Source organism: Helianthus annuus, chromosome 10 (genome assembly GCF_002127325.2).
Source record: "Helianthus annuus cultivar XRQ/B chromosome 10, HanXRQr2.0-SUNRISE, whole genome shotgun sequence".
Classification (NCBI taxonomy): Eukaryota; Viridiplantae; Streptophyta; class Magnoliopsida; order Asterales; family Asteraceae; genus Helianthus; species Helianthus annuus.
This window is the reverse complement of record NC_035442.2, coordinates 155,203,004-155,223,036: the sequence shown is the minus strand read 5'-3', so window position 1 is coordinate 155,223,036 and position 20,033 is coordinate 155,203,004. Positions and strand designations below refer to the sequence as shown.

Sequence of the window (20,033 nt, the reverse complement as noted above, 5' to 3'; positions counted from 1 at the left end):
GCCCCCGGACCCTCGCCAAGATCGTAAAACGCAATGACTCAATTCAAAAACCCAGATCATAAAAATGCAATTAAAAAAATTCTTACATAGATCGAAGCCGATTTCTTCAGATTTTTTCACTGATTGACAAAATTTGAATGTTATAAACACTTATTAGCGATCGAATCGAACGAATCGAATGATTCGCTTCAAAATCACAGGAAAAAATGAGATATTATATGAAATTAAACTGGATTTCTTCAAAAAAGTTGAAGAACACGTTGATTTGGTGTTTGAATCATTGATTGGTGACGAAAATCGCACTATATATAACAACCCTCATAAATCACCCTAAACGTCCTAAAATACACCCGGTATATGAAAAACGGGCCCTAAATACCTTTATATTATTAAAAATCAAATAAAAATAAAAATCTATGTCGCTCGCGGGGCGCGACTTAGTCGAGCTAAGGTTGTTGCGGGCCGCGACAACGTGTCACCAGGCGGCACCACAGGGCGCCACGTGTCATCAACGTGTTGGGTCTAGTAGGTTGAATCAACAAGGCTAGGGCCTATCCTAGTTTCTCTTGCGGGCCACGGGAGATATAGAAGCGGCCGTCGCGGGCCGCGAGCCGCCACTCTCCAGACCTATATAAGGAGGCCTCGACCTCAATTTCAAATCGCTCAAAAATCTTTCTTTCTCTCTCGAAATATAATAGCAATATTCTCGGGTATTATACCCCTAAAAAGCGAAGCTCTGCCTCGTTGTAAGTATTATAACCCCGGTTACGTATTAGTTACTCTGCCCGATTGATCTAGAGCTCCGTAAGGCATGTCAAGGCTCTGCCTGACTCAGTCGTTGGAGTTCTGTCTCGGGGGGTATAGCTAATGTAAATTGGGTTATCTTACTAACACGTGTGCGTTGTTTATTTTAATAGATTATAACCAGGAAGTCACCAGAAAGCAGTAGTAGTATCTAAAATAGCAATGTGAGTACATTCACTTTTTGTAAACTTTTTTTTACAAAACCTCAATTGTTTTAAAGTATATTAAGCAGTGATTAAGTCTATGTATTCTACAATTACTGTAGGTATATTGGGGTTTTGTATACATCACTTGTTACTACACTGTGAGTAGTAGCATGACCACAAGTCAGGATTGACAGTACTGTGGGTGGTAATTGGGTAGATATAAACATTGTAATCGCTCTCAATACTGTAAAAATATAAAAGCTTGTTTTGATTAAATTGGGATGCACTCGCCAATATTTCTTGCTGATAAAAACTTTTTAAAACGTGTTTCAGGTAACAAAATGTGAAAGCCAAATAGAAGCCAGCTGGAGAGCACTGAAGGCTTGAAAAAGTGGCTATAAAAGTTACCTAAACAAGAAAGAAGTTTTATTTCAATAAAATAGGGTTTATCCCTATAAACATATTATAATGGAAACTTGGGTTTTTCCCATGTATTTATTATTTATAAAAGTGTGGTGTTTTACTCTGATAAACTATTTCCTAACTACGTCCTGATGTAAATTACCGCTGCCAAATTAATAACACCGATACTACTAATACTGTCCTCGCGGCTGCCCGCTCCCGGGGTAAGGGTCGGGGGTTGCGACACTATAATGTAGTGATTATTGAGATAGAAAGTGAATAAAATGCTGAAGATGGTGGGTTTTGAAAATGGTGGGTTTTGAAGTTAGGGGAGGAGGGGTGGTTCACTAGTGATAGTTTCTATCACTTCCACTATCCAATCAAATCATGCCATGTCATCACCCAATATTCTATCACTAGTGATAGAAATGTAGGCGGGGTGGTATCACTAGTGATGGAATTCTATTACTCCCAATTTTTTTTTTTAATTTTCATTTTAAAATTAGAAATTAAACACTAAATTATAAATTTCACTAATTTTTTTATTTTAAAGGTTCGTCACACTAAAATTATAAAGGTTCGTCAAACTTTTCAAAACCCCAAAATTAAAGGTTCCTCAAACTTTTCAAAAAGCCCAAAATCCCAGCCCAATTAAAGGTTCGTCAAACTTAAAAAAAAAGTAATTGAGGGTTCGTCTAGTGAAAGGTTCGTCATGGTTCGTCAAGGTTCGTCAAGTAATTCACAAAATGTGAAAGGTTCGTCAAGGTTCGTCAAAGGTTCGTCAAGTAATTCAAACTTTTCAACGCGTGATGTGTTTAACGCGTTTAAAATATAACGCGTTTTTTTTGTTCGGCGGCGGTGTAGCGTGATTGTTTCACGCATGATGGGTCGAGTATAACGTACCACCCCGTGTGGCCTTATAGAGAGAAGAAGAAGGGAGAAGATTGGGTAACACTGACTAAAATACCCTTACTTTTTATTTTAAATTTTGCCACATGTCATAATCCCTATTGCTTCCTATCGTTCCTAGCCAAAATAAACTTTCTATTTGATTCTCACCCTTCCTTTAAATATCCTTAACTGAGAGTTATTTATAGAATTAATATTTTAAACCCTAAAATTTTTTTATTAATTCAATTAATACACGAAAATATTAAAAACAAAGAAATAATAAAAATTCTCATTTTTATTTAATTCGCTTAGAATCTGGTTTATAAAATGAGTTGGATTTTCTAGGATATGTTTTTGACGGATGTTACAAGTTATATCGGGCTGCAAAATAGAATTCTTTGGAATTTTTGGTGGGTTATATCTATACTATTATAAAAAGGAGAAGTGATGTACACACATGTAATTTTACATGACGTGCATCATTTTATGCAATATGTACAACTAAACATTGCTTATTTTATAAGGGTAAAACTGGAATGAGGATGAAATTTTAAGACACTGGAAGGGTATAATAGTAATTCGACCGACCCATCACACTCACACACCCAAATTTCTTTCCTTCACTGCCCTTGAAAGAAACCTAACAGACTCTCACAATCAAACCAGGAGTGAGATTTCACCTTCCTATTGAATGCTTCGGTTTCTAATAGATGATTCAGTTCCTTCATTCATGTTTCAATTCATGTTCAATCGATTCATTGCAGAGATTACTTCATCTTCCCCTTTATAATCGAACTCCAGTTGTCTCAATTTCTCAAACCAAATCAAACCTTGGATTTGAAGATATGGGATGGAGTTATAGGATGGATTTTATGTTTCCCGTCTTCTACGTGACCCCACGATCACGTCACATAATATCTATAATATATGAATAGAGAGCAGATGGAGAAGAGGAAGAAAGCATCTTCGTTAAGGTGGGGAATTCTTTGTGGAGCCCTAATTTCTTCTCCATCTTCCACCGACTCAGGTAACTAACTCTTTACTCGATCTACTCCACCCTGCATATCACATGTTAAACTGATGTTGAAATTAGGGATTTGATTTACCGTGCAAATACAACGAAAAGGAGAATTGATTATTGTTGTATGTTATAAAATGTTGTTGCAGGGTCTCTGGTTGATTGGCGGTAGCCGAAGGGGCGATTTGAGCAGGTGATTTTAATTATTGTTACATCGTATCCAATTGTGTTCATTCGTTCAGATTACTTTTCTAATCTTCAAGTGTGATTAAGTTTTTCATTTTCGTTTTCGTTTATTTTAGATTGTTTGAGAGTACAACTTTCTGTTTGTACTCGGCTTTTGTGTTATGAGAACTATACCAAATTGGTGAAATTGTGTGTTAATGGAAGTTCTCAAATGTTGGCTATGTTTTACATACTTAGCAGTAGGATATGGCTATTTATTTGGTGAATTTGTGATTAAAAACGGGTGTTTATGTGGTGAATTTGTGATTGTAAAGGATAAATATAGTGGATTTGATTAATGTGGAAGATGTTGAGCAAAGGTGGCGGTGGTGGTGGATGGAATTAGGAATACTAAGCAAAGACTCGTGGGGTATATCAATCGGAGTAAAGTGAGAAATCAGAAGAGGTTTTTCATCTTTTTTGTACATGCTTCTATCAAGGTATGATGTTTATGGCATCCTTATCTTCTCATTAGATTCAATTTGATCTCTTTATGTGAATTTTTGCTTGATTAATTAATCTTTATAATAATTAAACTTGATTAGCATGTTGTGATATAAACTTGATTATTTCGCTATAACCGACTCAGGCTTAGATTTTACCACACACATTAAGATGAAAAAAATAGAAGAAGAAAGAGTGTGTTGTATTCTCCACAGATTTATGACTGCTATATCCAACACTAACAGAAAACGAGTCGCGTGGACTTGTAAATCGTCCTACTCGCTGAACCCGCTTTATCCATTACTTTTATAGCAAAGTAGTTTCCTGTTCTGATCAACTCAGAAAGATAAAGACTTCCATTATGCCCACACCCCAATCTTTTCATCTGTGTAAAATATTTCAACCTACCAAGCAGGCACTCGAAAATTCACTAACTTCTGTGCTGGTGAAGGCTTGAAGCTTTCTTTCGCTTCTGTAAAATATGTATTTGAATACATTGTTTTGTGGGGCTGGGCTTGGGTGGAACCCATGATGATCAAAGCGCCCGTTATCGGTTCGAACACGGGTCTCATTCACTTCAACATGTTTTAAGCTGACTATTTCACAATCCGACCCTATGATTCACGTCAGTTAAAGGTGCACGAAAAGAATTACACCACCCATGACTTAGAGTTGGGTGTCGTTGTATTCGCACTGAAACTATGGAGACACTACTTGTAACAACTCTCATTAAAATCTGTAATTAGAATGATAATTACTCAATAAGGAAACCCTAATTGAGACATCCAAGTAATTCTACACTAACCCTAAAATTTTCATAACAACCAGAATCAAGATCAGGGCCCCTAAAACCCGAGGGGGGTTAAACCCTAATGGACGATTATCCTTATTATTCGTTGTCACAAATAAAATTCGCGAAACCAGCAACTCATCAAGGCTAGGCAGGTGACTAACCTACCCTACCCTAAATTGACACCCCAGGCGATACGCGGGAGGTGCCACGAATTCTTCCGCGACACGCGGGAGATGCAAATTTTGGGTATAAATAGAGGGCCTTGGGACTTGAATTCTGACACTGAAACGACGTTAAAATTCTAAATGTTCGCTGAGATATAGTCGAAATACTATAAACACACACACTGATCACGAAGTGCTACCACAATTCAGGGTAATAACTCGATCGCTATTACGATTCATTTTCCGACCGATCAATATATCCAATGGATGTTTAAGTGCCGCCCACATAGGGTTATACTTTGTCGTTCGTCGTTAAATCGATGAATGTTTAAGTATCGCACTTTGTCGTTCGTTGTGAGAATTTGATCTCGTGAGTTATCGTAAATGTTGTATTGATTACTAACCCGGTTTTGTGTGCATTGCTATTTAAATTAGGTTAACAAGGCTAAAACCATATTCTGTCCGTGTTAAATCTGCAATCTGAGTCATTCTCTTTTTATCAACTATTTTGCAATACTCCAAATTATTTTCAGAATTATAAATTACAGTGATTAAGTTTATGTAATCACCAAATTACAGCCAGTATGTGGGGTATTGTGCACATTACTACTGTTTTAATCACTTTAGGTGGGCGAACCTAAAATTAAGTGATATACGTCATTCATTGGGGCAGCCAATGGTGATATGACCACAGTCACAGATCCAGTCGAGTGACAAATACTGTGGGTAGTTGGTAGATATCAGAAACATATGTAAAAACTCTTAATACTGTAAATTATAACAAACGAGTCGTTTTAGTAAACTGAATGATTCACTCAGTATTTCCCGCTGACAAAACCTTTTTCAAACATGTTTCAGGTGATCTATTGTAATTCAGGAAAAGTGTTGGGGAGCATTTCAAGCTTAAGAAAGTGGCTCATTATAAAATAGAGAAATATGTTTTCTAAAAGTAAAGATTTCTCAGTAAAATTATGTTATTGTAAATTACCGGGATTTTATCCCAAGTTGTGAAATAAAATAATCGGGAAAAGTTTTTAGCTTTAACAAGATCCTGATGATAAACTTCCGCTGCTAAAATCAATTAAATAAATATCACGGGATTTCTGTCCCGCGGCTCCTGAAACGGGTCAAACCGGGTCGGGGGCCGTGACAGAAATAAGGTGGTATCAGAGCCACTGAGTTAAGCTAATTAAGTATTTAGAGATACTTAATTTTTCCTGATTACTATTATATGATTATGTGTTTTATTAAACTGATTATTTGTTAGTTACAGTATGGGTAAGCAAAAGCTGCAAAATATCTATCTTAAATTAGATAGGTCAGTCTATGAAGAGGGAAGTTCATCCCAAAACAAATCTTCAAAACTCCCTACAATTCCTGAAGAAGGAATATTTGTGCGAAAAACACAATATGAGAAACCGCTTTCTCCTAGAAAAAGGAGTATGATTATTAAGAAAAGTAAAGAGCAAATCCGAGAAAAGAGAATTAAAAACGAAACCCAGGAATTAATCAATAAATCACCTTGGGAAGACAAGCTAGATGAAAAATGGGCAAATTTGTATATGCTAGCCACTGTAGCAGAACATGCAGATCTTTAAATACCCTAAGTCTAGTAATAGCACTTCCCAGTAAATAAATAAATAAATCCGAGTGTGTTCTTTCCTGTTATTTTGTACAAATAGTGTGCAATAAAACTTCAATGTTTATTTGTTAAACTTTGTTCCAAAGTTTTAACTTAGTATTTTGTGCATTTTGCATATATGCTACACAGCATGAGTGAGATATCTGAAGCTTTTCAGAACCTCAATCTTTACCCGGTGAATGTAGAAGTTTCCCAAGATTTTACTGGATACTTTGCTGATGTGGAACAACCTGTAGAATTCAATGCTCCACCTTTGACAAAGCCAAAACGAAAGAAAAGAAAGAATTATGTATGGGGGAGTCGTATACGTAGGAAAAAGCCAGCTACGAAACTTCCTAAAATAAACAACCCTTTAGAAAAAGGAAAAGAGATTGTAATCAAAGAAAGTTCCAAACAGCAAGAGATGGAAACTGAAGTTAGGAAAGATTCTAGGCAAATGGAAATACAGTTTGAGGAATATTCTAAAGAAATAGAAATGGAAGTAGGACAAGGTTCTAGACCAACTCAGATAGAAATTGGAAAGAGCTCCAACCAAAACCAGGGAATAACTTTTCAGGAGAAAATAGATTTTCTATTGGCAAGCTGTGAGACTATTCAGCCTGTCAATACGAATGTTTTTACCTATCCTATTGAAAATCCACTCCCTATGAATTTTGAACCAGTAATCCCAGAACCAATAGTCCACTCTCAACCTGTAGGAATGGACGAATGGTGGACGAATGATTGGCAATTTCAAAATATTGTCAACGACCCTTATTCCTTTCTTCCACAATTCGATCCAGAACCCCTACCTAATCCACCAATGAGTAACGAAAATATGGCTGAACTTCGCCATTACGGTGAAGAATTGATGGATGCAGGAAATAGAATCAGGGAGATAGGGGGACAAATTGCCTGGAAGTATGATGAAAGGGAACTTCGTTTTTAGGACGACATGTGACGAGAGATAGGAGGATGGTAAAACTATAGTTATGTAATAGTAAAAGTAATAGTGAAATCAGTCTGTAACATAACTACAAATAAAACTTTGTAACATATTGGTGTGTATTGATGCATACTATAACCAATATAAAATGAAATCGAGAAATCGATAGTTTTGACTATACGTGTATTGTAAATTGTCTTATTGTTTGTGTATAATTGCTATTTATCAGATACTAATAAAAATTATATATATTATCAGATGGCAAACATTGGTAATGAACCGGTAAATGAGGTTAATCAGTCGGAGCAACATCCAGGGGATCAATATATGACTAGACAAGATATTGAAAATATTGTTGCTCAAGGGATAGCCAATGCTATTCCAGCATTCGTTGCTGCTATAAAAAGTCCAATCGAACCGCAACATATCGTTCCTAGTAAACGTACTTCTGAAGATAACTTCAGTAATAGTATAAACGAGGGTAATAATCATGGTAATCATGATAATGAATCCCAGCACACGCCGCTCCCTAAGAAACTAAAAGCTGCAACATCTGGTTGCACTTTCAAAGAATTCCTTGCTTGTAAACCCACTGAATTTGCAGGCAATGAAGGGGCAACTGCATCATTGCGTTGGTTAGAGAAAACCAAAGCAGTAATTGCAATAAGTAAGTGTGCCAAAGGTGATCAGGTCATGTACGCATCAAATCTGTTTAAAGAAGGAGCACTTGAATGGTGGAACACTGTGTTACAAGCTAAAGGAAGAAATAGGGCTTATGCTATGACTTGGGAAGAATTTAAGAATCTTGTAGAAAAAAAATTCTGTCCTGAGTATGAAAAGGAACAAATGGCAAATAAGTTCCTAAATCATCGGATGATAGGTGTGGATTGTCGTGGTTATACTTCGACATTCTTTGAATATGCTAGAGTGGTACCAACACTGGCTTCGCCAGAACCGGTACACATTTCTCGCTATATTTGGGGATTAATTAGCGAAATTTGAAATATCGTTTAGGCTGCGAGACCTCGCACTATTGACGATGCAGTAGAATTAGCTAACACCCTAACTGATGAATTGATACGCACAAGAGATGAAGACAAGAAAAAGGAACTAGCTCAGAAAATTACCTAAGGATTTAGGGTGGGTAATAGTAGTAATTTCAAGAAAAGAGGAGCAGGGCAATCTTCAACTTTGCCATTCTGCAAAATTTGCAAAAAGAAACATTTTGGAAAATGTAATAAAATTTGCAATTTTTGCAAAATGATAGGACATCGTGAAGAAAACTGTAGAAAGAAATCCATAATTTGTTACAATTGTGGAGAAGCCGGACATTTCAAAACAGAATGTCCTAAGATAGTCAAACCAGTAGACAACAAACCCAAGGCGACCGAAGGAGCTACTAAGAAGAATGTCAGAGCATTCCAGCTAACCACTCAAGAAGCAGAGCTCATTCCGGATGTCATAGCCGGTACGTTTTTAGTTCACGACGTTTATGCAAAAGTATTGTTTGACTCTGGGGCAAACCAAAGTTTTATAAATACTTCATTCTGCCAAGCTCTTAAGTTACCCTTAACTACCATTAGGCAGATTTTTACAGTCGAAATTGCAGATGGGAATTCAGTAAAAATCAATCAGGTTCTACAAAAAGTAGAAATAGAACTTTTAGGTCATAAATTTGTTGCAAACCTATTACCTATGAAATTAGCTGAATTTGATGTTGTGTTAGGAATGGATTGGTTAATAGCCAACCATGCTCAAATCATTTGTGATAAAAACTCTATAGAAATTCAAGCACCTACTGGAGAAGTAATCATGATTACAGGAGATAAACCTCGAAAGCCACTGAAATTCATATCAGTAATGAAAGTTGCTAATTATGAACGAAAAAAAAAGGAATAGTATATATGATTTCAGTAATCATTACTACTAAAAGTAAAGAATTTAAGGAAATTCCTGTAGTCCTCAGAATACCCAGATATATTCCCAGAAGATTTACCTGGGTTACCACCAGATAGGGAGGTAGAATTTAGGATTCATCTAATTCCAGGAACTACACCGATAGCCAAGGCACCCTATCGATTAGCTCCTACCGAAATGCTAGAATTGAAAAAATAGTTAGATGAATTACTAAGCAAAGGATTTATACAACCTAGTTCATCCCCTTGGGGTGCACCAGTGTTGTTTGTGAAAAAGAAAGATGGATCAATGAGAATGTGTATCGATTATAGAGAGCTAAATAAGGTTACAATTAAGAATCGATACCCATTACCTAGGATTGATGATCTTTTTGATCAATTACAAGGCGCTAAATACTTTTCTAAGAGAGATTTGCGCTCCGGATATCATCAATTAAAGGTTCAAGAAGAAGACATACCTAAAACTGCTTTTAGAACTAGGTATGGACACTATGAGTTTACAGTCATGCCATTCGGATTAACTAATGCACCTGCAGCATTCATGGACATGATGAACAGGATCTGTAAACCATATTTGGATAAATTTGTAATTGTTTTCATAGACGATATACTTATTTATTCAAAAAGTCAGGACGAACATTGTCAGCACTTGCATGCACTCTTAACCTTGTTAAGAAAAGAAAAGTTGTATGCCAAATTTTCGAAGTGTGAATTTTGGCTACAAGAAGTGCAATTCTTAGGACACATGGTGAATCATGAAGGTATTCACGTAGATCCTGCTAAGATAGAAGCAATTACCAATTGGAAGGTTCCGCAAACCGCAATGGAAATTAGAAGTTTTATAGGTTTAGCTGGGTATTATAGACGGTTTATTAAGGATTTTTCCAAGATAGCTGTACCATTAACTAAGCTAACCGGTAAAGCCATTAAGTTTGAATGGGGACCTAAACAAGAAGAAGCCTTTAGAATCTGAAGCAGAAATTAACCGATGCTCCAATCTTAGCCTTACCAGAAGGAACAGAAGACTTTGAAGTATACTGTGATGCTTCAAAATTAGGATTCGGATGTGTGTTAATGCAACGCAAAAAGGTAATTGCGTATGCTTCCAGACAATTGAAGAAGCACGGGGAAAACTATACGACTCATGACTTAGAATTAGGAGCTATAGTTTTTGCCCTGAAGATATGGAGACATTATCTGTATGGAAGTAAGTTTACTGTTTATACAGATCATAAAAGTTTAAGGTATATATTTGGGCAAAAAGAGTTAAATATGAGGCAAAGAAGATGGATGGAAATCCTGAGTGATTACGACTGTGATATTCAATATCACGAAGGAAAGGCAAACGTAGTCGTAGATGCCTTAAGTCGTAAGTATCACGAGAAGCAAAGGCGAGTCCGTGCTCTTAGAATAAATCTACAAGTGGATTTAATGGAACAATTGAAGGAAATTCAGGAAACAGCAATCAAGGATGATGGTGAAGGAATGAAAGGATACCTAAAAGAATTGGGACAAGGAAATGATGGAATTTGAAATTCCACAAAAGCAGAATTTGGGTACCTGAACAGGGAAATTTAAGATCAAAGATTTTAGAGGAAGCTCATAAATCTAGGTATACTGTACATCCAGGAAATAATAAGATGTACCAAGATTTAAGAAAGAATTTCTGGTGGATAGGAATGAAAAAGGATATAGCTGAATACGTATCTAAGTGTCTAACCTGTTCACAAGTTAAAGCCGAACATCAGAAACCTTCAGGTCTACTACAACAGTTAGAAATGCCTGTATGGAAATGGGAACTCATAACAATGGACTTTGTTACTAAGTTACCCAAAACCAGAAAAGGTAATGATGCGATTTGGGTAATTGTGGATCGATTAACCAAATCTGCTCACTTTCTACCTATGAAAGAAACCTTTAGCATGGAAAGATTGGCAAAATTGTATGTAGATGAGGTCGTATCTTTACATGGAGTTCCACTCTCCATTGTATCAGATAGAGATAGTCGGTTCACTTCTCATTTTTGGAAAAGTTTCCAAGAAGCAATGGGAACTCGACTAAACCTAAGTACTGCATATCATCCACAAACAGACGGACAAAGTGAAAGGACGATCCAAACTCTAGAAGACATGCTCCGAGCATGTGTAATTGACTTTGGTGGTAATTGGGATAACCATTTACCATTAATCGAATTCTCCTATAATAATAGTTATCATTCAAGCATCGAAGCCGCTCCATTCGAAGCACTGTATGGACGCAAGTGCAGAACTCCCGTATGTTGGGCAGAAATAGGAGAAAGTCAATTATCAGGTCCAGAAATCGTGCAAGAAACCACAGACAAGATAACCCAAATCAAGGAAAGATTGAAGACAGCTAGAGATCGTCAGAAGAGCTATGCAGACAATCGTCGCAAGCCACTAGAATTCCAGATAGGAGACAAAGTACTATTGAAAGTCTCTCCTTGGAAAGGAGTAGTATGATTCGGTAAGAAAGGAAAACTAAGTCCAAGATATGTTGGACCATTTCCAGTGATCCAACGGATAGGACCAGTAGCTTATCGTTTACAACTACCAGAAGAATTAGCTGGAGTACATGATGTATTTCATGTATCCAATCTCAAGAAATGTTTATCAGACGAATCACTGGTAGTACCTCTTCGAGATATAGAGGTAAACGAAAAGCTGAAATTTGTTGAGAAACCTCTTCAAATTGAGGATCGAAAGATCAAGTTTCTCAAACACAAACGACTAGTTTTAGTCAAAGTCAGATGGGATTCAAAGAGAGGAGCTGAATATACTTGGGAGCTAGAATCAGAAATGAAGCGGAAATACCCTCATCTATTTCAGTGAATCTCGAGGACGAGATTTTTCTTAAGGTGGGGAGGATGTAACAACTCTCATTAAAATCTGTAATTAGAATGATAATTACTCAATAAGGAAACCCTAATTGAGACACCCAAGTAATTCTACACTAACCCTAAAATTTTCATAACAACCAGAATCAGGGTCAGGGCCCCTAAAACCCGAGGGGGGTTAAACCCTAATGGACGATTATCCTTATTATTCGTTGTCACAAATAAAATTCGCGAAACCAGCAAATCATCAAGGCTAGGCAGGTGACTAACCTACCCTACCCTAAATTGACACCCCAGGCGATACGCGGGAGGTGCCACGAATTCTTCCACGACACGCGGGAGATGCAAATTTTGGGTATAAATAGAGGGCCTTGGGACTTAAATTCTGACACTGAAACGACGTTAAAATTCTAAATGTTCGCTGAGATATAGTCGAAATACTATAAACACACACAGTGATCACGAAGTGCTACCACAATTCAGGGTAATAACTCGATCGCTATTACGATTCATTTTCCGACCGATCAATATATCCGATGGATGTTTAAGTGCCGCCCACATAGGGTTATACTTTGTCGTTCGTCGTTAAATCGATGAATGTTTAAGTATCGCACTTTGTCGTTCGTTGTGAGAATTTGATCTCGTGAGTTATCGTAAATGCTGTATTGATTACTAACCCGGTTTTGTGTGCATTGCTATTTAAATTAGGTTAACAAGGCTAAAACCATATTCTGTCCGTGTTAAATCTGCAATGTGAGTCATTCTCTTTTTATCAACTATTTTGCAATACTCCAAATTATTTTCAGAATTATAAATTATAGTGATTAAGTTTATGTAATCACCAAATTACAGCCAGTATGTGGGGTATTGTGCACATTACTACTGTTTTAATCACTTTAGGTGGGCGAACCTAAAATTAAGTGATATACGTCATTCATTGGGGCAGCCAATGGTGATATGACCACAGTCACAGATCCAGTCGAGTGACAAATACTGTGGGTAGTTGGTAGATATCAGAAACATATGTAAAAACTCTTAATACTGTAAATTATAACAAACGAGTCGTTTTAGTAAACTGAATGATTCACTCAGTATTTCCCGCTGACAAAACCTTTTTCAAACATGTTTCAGGTGATCTATTGTAATTCAGGAAAAGTGCTGGGGAGCATTTCAAGCTTAAGAAAGTGGCTCATTATAAAATAGAGAAATATGTTTTCTAAAAGTAAAGATTTCTCAGTAAAATTATGTTATTGTAAATTACCGGGATTTTATCCCAAGTTGTGAAATAAAATAATCGGGAAAAGTTTTTAGCTTTAACAAGATCCTGATGATAAACTTCCGTTGCTAAAATCAATTAAATAAATATCACGGGATTTCTGTCCCGCGGCTCCTGAAACGGGTCAAACCAGGTCGGGGGCCGTGACACTACTTATATGGCATCAAGTGTGTGATCTATTCTGATCACAAGAGCCTCCAGCATCTGTTCAACCAAAAGGATTTGAATATGAGGCAGCGACGATGGATGGAAACTTTGAATGATTATGATTGTGAGATAAGATACCATCCTGGCAAGGCAAATGTAGTCGCCGATTCTTTGAGTCGAAAGGAAAGGGTGAAGCCTATAAGAATTAATGCCAAGAGCATCGAGATAAAGAATAGTTTGAATGAAAGGTTGTTAGCTGCACAGAAGGAAGCTGTGCTGGAAGCTAACTACCCTAATGAAAAGCTAGGAGTAACTGAAGAACAGTTATCCTGTGGCAAGGACAGAATTTTAAGGTTAAATGGACGAATATGGGTTCCGATTTATGGAGGACTTCGAGATGTTATCCTCCAGGAAGCCCACAGTTCCAAATACTCCGTTCATCCTGGAGCTGACAAGATGTACCAGGATTTGAAAGCAAACTTTTGGTGGATAGGCTTGAAGAAGTCTATAGCTACCTATGTAGCTAAATGTTTGACATGTGCGCAAGTCAAAGCTGAACATCAGAAGCCGTCAGGATTGCTGCAACAGCCTGAACTTCCCGAGTGGAAGTGGGAAATGGTGACAATGGATTTCATCACCAAGCTACCGAAGACAAGGAAAGGAAATGATACGATATGGGTAATAGTTGATAGGTTGACTAAGTCAGCACATTTCCTACCCATTAAGGAGACTTATAGCTCCGACATGTTAGCCCAATTGTACGTAGATAAGATTGTATCTCTACATGGCGTACCTGTGTCTATTATCTCTGACAGAGATATTAGGTACACATCTCATTTTTGGAAAAGTTTCCAACAATCTTTGGGCACACGCTTAAATTTCAGTACGGCTTACCATCCTCAGACGGACGGCGAGAGTGAGCGTACAATCCAAACTTTGGAAGACATGCTTCATGCATGTGTGATTGATTTAGGTGGTAGTTGGGATAACCACCTGCCATTAATCGAGTTCTCGTATAACAATAGCTACCATACTAGCATTAAGGCTGCGCCTTTTGAGGCCTTGTACGGTAGGAAGTGCAGAACGCCCGTTTGTTAGGCGGAAGTTGGAGATGTCACACCCCTAATTTCCACGTGTCACCAGTGGGCCCGGTGGGGAGTATCGTGACGTAATTGATATCATCATAGTCAAACAACACAACATATAAATGCACAGCGGAAGCAAAAGATATAGATTCATTTCAACTGAATAAATTGTAATGTTTAAGTATCACAAACAGTCGAAACAGATCCACAGGCGGATCAAAATAAAAAGGAAAACTGTTCAACAGACTTTGACATCTAAAGCTTGCGAGACTTGAGTAATGATGCCTGGAGTAGCCAGCCTATTTCGTCTAGTACTTGCACTTAGCCTTTTTGGAAAATACGTCAGTTTGCACTGGTAAATACAACTTAACTGACTCATTTTGAAAAGGATTTGAAAATTAATTTGAATGCACTTCGGCAAAAATATTTTATAACTTGGGACAATTAAAAATAATCATGTATACAGTTTTACTCATTTGTCATCCATCAGGGCCGGTTGCAAGGCCGGACTTAAGTTAACTGACACGCCACAGGTATAATGCCCACAAGGTCGATTCCTTATAGTGGGATACCAGTTTTTACATAATGCATCTGTCCGGTGTACGCCTACACCCCGTGCTTAAGTCGTGGCCATTTCTTTGAATGATGCCAAGGATATCCGGGACATGGTCATTTAACCCCCAAGGGCCATACACCAAATAATACATATCAAACAGGTTATGTAAATACATCAATCACAATACGATTTAAATGACTACATACACCCGACCAAGCGGTACTTTTATAGTACCGTATCCCAAGCCCGTATAGGGAAAATAAGTTAAGAGTATTTACCTGAGCAAAGTATAAATCAAATACAGCAAGTGCACGTAGCTTTTACTGGGCTCCTAATCTGGAACGTAGGTTTTTAATAACCTATTAGAATCCTAACGGGTCTTTAATTAAGCATAGACTTAGACCGGTTAGTTTTCAAAAGGAAGACACGGTTCAAACGCATGATAAAGCGAAGACCGGTTTAGAATGTGGTTTTGACCTGACAAGCTTGTATGCTTGTTTAATATGGGTAACTTAAACACATTCTAGATTTTGAGACAAAAACGATATGGTTTGACCCGTTTCGGCTAATTTATGCAAAGTAGTTACATAGACCGATCCGAACGCGAAACATGCGTAACCGGTAACCATAAGACTCGTGAACATGTTCCACAAGTTAATATGCTTCAAATATGTTGTGACATCAGTAGGATGTCTTCTATTATGCCCAAAATGATTTTAAACACAAATTACGCCTCAAAAGGGTATTTTGGTTATTTAAAAGGTTATAAAAGAGTTTAATTATAATTCTGAGTTTCGGGTCTGATGTAATCAGTAAAAATACTTAATTTACTAAGTTATATCAGTAGGGTATAACCTATATGTGAAATTTATCATTTCTAACCATACTATGCACCAAAAGGGCATTTTGGTAATTTCACCTAAGGTTTAAAGGTCAAATCCGGAAATCTGACTTCAAAACTTTTACCTACTGATAAATTATAGAAATTTACTTAAAACATCAGTAGGTATCAAGTCTTATATATCTAATATGATTTTAATACATACTATGCGTTAAAAATGCTTAAAAACGCTTAAAATGACGATTTTGGGCTATTTCCGGGCTCTTAAAGGAGAGCTGAAATTTTTACTATTCCAGAAGGCTTAAAATATTCTATTTATCATATTAGATCAATAGAAAAAAGGTTTGGTGTCAAAAGGTTTGGTAAAACTCATTTTATAGCTGAAAAGGGTAAAACCGACAACTACCGAAATAAGCTTAGAACTCTAGGTTATAATCAGCCTAAAAATAAATAAAAATCTCCAAAAATCTCAAAATATTATATTACATCAGTGGGTAATAAGTTTGGTATCAAAAATTAGGTTTAGATAGGCTATATGCTAATTATTCAGTTTAATTACTAAAAAGCTTTCTAATTACGCTAACGAGCATAACTCCTAATCTAGACCTCAAACTGATGTCAAATTTTAGGGACAAGTCTATAAATCAGTAATGAAGGTTTCTATTCTTTCACTTTATCAAAAATCACATTTTAAGATGATAAGGGCATAATAGTCAACATTTAAGCATTTAACGGAATCATGCATATGAATCGGATAACTAATGAACCAAGTTGTATAATCTCAGATGGTTATACTTATAGGTAACTTGGTCCTAATAAGGCTCTAAGGCATTCCTAAATCATGCTCAAATGGGTCAGAACTGAAAGTCAAAGCATAAGTCAAACTATGCGACTTTCGGTCCCGAACCGAGCCTAAACTGAAAATTGTCGAGTTGAACATGTTTAGACATGTTCTTACATTAATTACCAAGTTATATTAATGTCAAAACAGGTTGCATAGCTTCTATATTTCTAATTATGCATTTCTTTTAAAATTAGCTTTCTGTTGACTTTTTATAATGAAGTTTGACTCGACAATTGACCTAATTAGATTGGGAATCAGAGGGTGACCTTTTAAGGGTCTAATGCCCACATAATTACCAACTCATAGGTACTTTCAAAATGAAATTTGACTGGAGCAATTAAGATTAATCACGAAGTCAAACCTTAATTACGACGGTTTGACTAAATGCTAATAAACTAAGCAAAACTGAATTAAAGGAGGTTAAGCATACTTACAATAGTCCTAAGCACAACTAATGATCACTAGGAAATATGCTTGAGCTCCAGGAACCGCCAAGAAGTGAGTTGTGAAGTTGCAAGTGAATGAGCAAATGAAGAACACAACTTCATGGCCTTTATATAAGTTTCTAAATTCAATTTGATCATGCCAAACAAGTCTATGGATGTTATGGGATCATTCCAAGTGTCCCTAGTCCATTAAAAACCATCAAACAAGCTCCAGGTATCAAAAACCATGCTTCTAAGTCGGTTAAACCGGCTGTACAGGCAGCTGGCAGTTTATTTCTGAACTGGTAAGGTATGGCTACCCGCGACGGGCAAAGCCTTAGTCCTTCATGGGTCGCCACAGCCTCAAATAAGTTTCCAAAGTTGCAATTTAGCCCCTGGTCCTTTTAAAGGTGGTTTTAAGTTCCAAAATTGTGTTTTTGGCCCTCTAACTTGACTTTTAAGGGCTCCAAGGCATAACCAAACACCGTTAAGTCCTTGGTTAACTTTATGATCACCCGAAAAGCCTTTAATTTCAACGTTGACGCTTTTAACCCCTCGTATACGAATTTCATCATAACTTTCTCATACGTTAACGAAACTTTATGAATTTTTTATCACACATTCTAGTGAGCATAATTTATCATTACAAAGCTTCGGGTTTGCCAAAAGGTCATTCAGAGGTATACTTTAAACATGTTGACACATTTAGCCTCTGTAGTTTGAAATCTCTCACTTTCTTTCATATTTAGCTTCGTATGATCCATGATTTATTCGTTTGAAGGTATAAACATCTTGTAGGGCTATTTTAAAATATAGTTATCCATTGTTGACACTTTGGATCCTTATATTCACATAGTTTCCTTGTTTTTTAGTCCGTCTAAAGTATTCTTTCACACGTTCAAAGCTTATGACATGTGTCGATACATTATTGGACATGAATTTTCGAGGTGTTACATCCTCACCCCCTTAAAAGAAATCTCGACCTAGAGATTTGCTAAAACAAATGAGGGTATTTTTCTTTCATTGTGGACTCTAATTCCCACGTGTATTCGGGACCTCTGCGGGCATCCCATTTTACCTTGACAATAGGCACATGCCTCCTTCGAAGCTTCTTAACCTGTCGATCCTCAATCGACAAAGATTTTTCCACAAATTTCAAGCTCTTATCTATGTGCACATCCGTGTGTGGTATGACTAGTGATTCATCAGCTAGACATTTCTTCAGATTGCAGATGTGGAATACATTATGAATACCACTGAGCTCTTCAGGCAAGTTCAACTTGTAAGCCACTGATCCGACACATTCGATGACCTCGAATGGTCCTATGTACCTTGGGCTCAACTTACCTTTCTTACCAAATCGCATCACTCCTTTCCAGGGCGATACCTTAAGCAAAACTTTATCACCAACCTCGAACTTGAGAGGTTTTCGCCTTTTATCTGCATAACTCTTCTGCCTGTCCCTGGCAGCTTTTAGGCGATCACGAATCTGGACAATCTTGTCCGTTGTTTCGAATACTAGATCAGGTCCTGATAATTGAGTTTCTCCTACTTTTGCCCAACAAATGGGCGTTCTGCATTTCCTACCATATAATGCCTCAAAAGGCGCAGCCTGAATGCTTGTATGGTAGCTATTGTTATAGGAGAACTCGACCAACGGTAGGTGCTTATCCCAGCTACCTCCTAAATGAATTACACATGCACGAAGCATGTCTTCCAGAGTTTGAATGGTACGCTCACTCTGCCCATCCGTCTGAGGATGGTAAGCTGTACTGAAATTTAAATGCGTGCCCAAAGATTGTTGGAAACTTTTCCAAAAGGGTGACGTATATCTGGTATCTCTGTCAGAGATAATAGCGACTGGTACTCCATGCAGAGATACAATCTTATCAACATACAACTGAGCTAACATGTCAGAACTGTAAGTTTCCTTAATGGGTAGGAAATGTGCTGACTTAGTCAGTCTATCTACTATCACCCAAATAGTATCATTTCCTTTCTTAGTCTTTGGCAACTTGGTGATGAAATCCATTGTCACCATTTCCCACTTCCAGGTGGGGATTTCAGGCTGTTGTAGCAAACCTGACGGCTTTTGATGTTCAGCTTTAACTTGAGCGCATGTCAAGCATTTAGCCACATAGGCAGCTATAGACTTCTTCAAGCCTATCCACCAATAATTCGCCTTTAGATCCTGGTACATCTTATCAGCTCCAGGATGAACGGAATATTTGGAACTGTGGGCTTCCTGGAGGATAACATCCCGAAGTCCTCCATAAACTGGAACCCATATCCGTCCATTCAACCTTAGGATTCCGTCCTTGCCGTAGGATAACTGCCTTTCAGTTACTCCTAGCTTCTCATCAGGATAGTTAGCTTCCAACACAACTTCTTTCTGTGCAGCTAACAACCTTTCATTTAAACTGTTTTTTATCTCAATGCTCTTGGCATTTATTCTTATAGGCTTAACCCTTTCCTTTCTGCTTAAGGCATCGGCAACCACATTTGCCTTGCCTGGATGGTATCTTATCTCACAGTCATAATCATTCAAAGTTTCCATCCAACGTCGCTGCCTCATATTTAAATCCTTCTGATTGAACAGATGCTGAAGGCTTTTGTGATCTGAATAGATCACACA

General features: G+C 37.3%; 1 long non-coding RNA gene across 1 annotated transcript; it reads left to right on the top strand.

Moving 5' to 3' along the window:
- The first annotated feature begins 2,838 nt into the window (after positions 1-2,838).
- On the top strand, positions 2,839-4,539 carry LOC110886116. The gene is made up of 3 exons (XR_002562627.2): positions 2,839-3,270; positions 3,411-3,454; positions 3,762-4,539. It is a non-coding gene; the product is annotated as an uncharacterized LOC110886116 (long non-coding RNA).
- Positions 4,540-20,033: the final 15,494 nt, after the last annotated feature.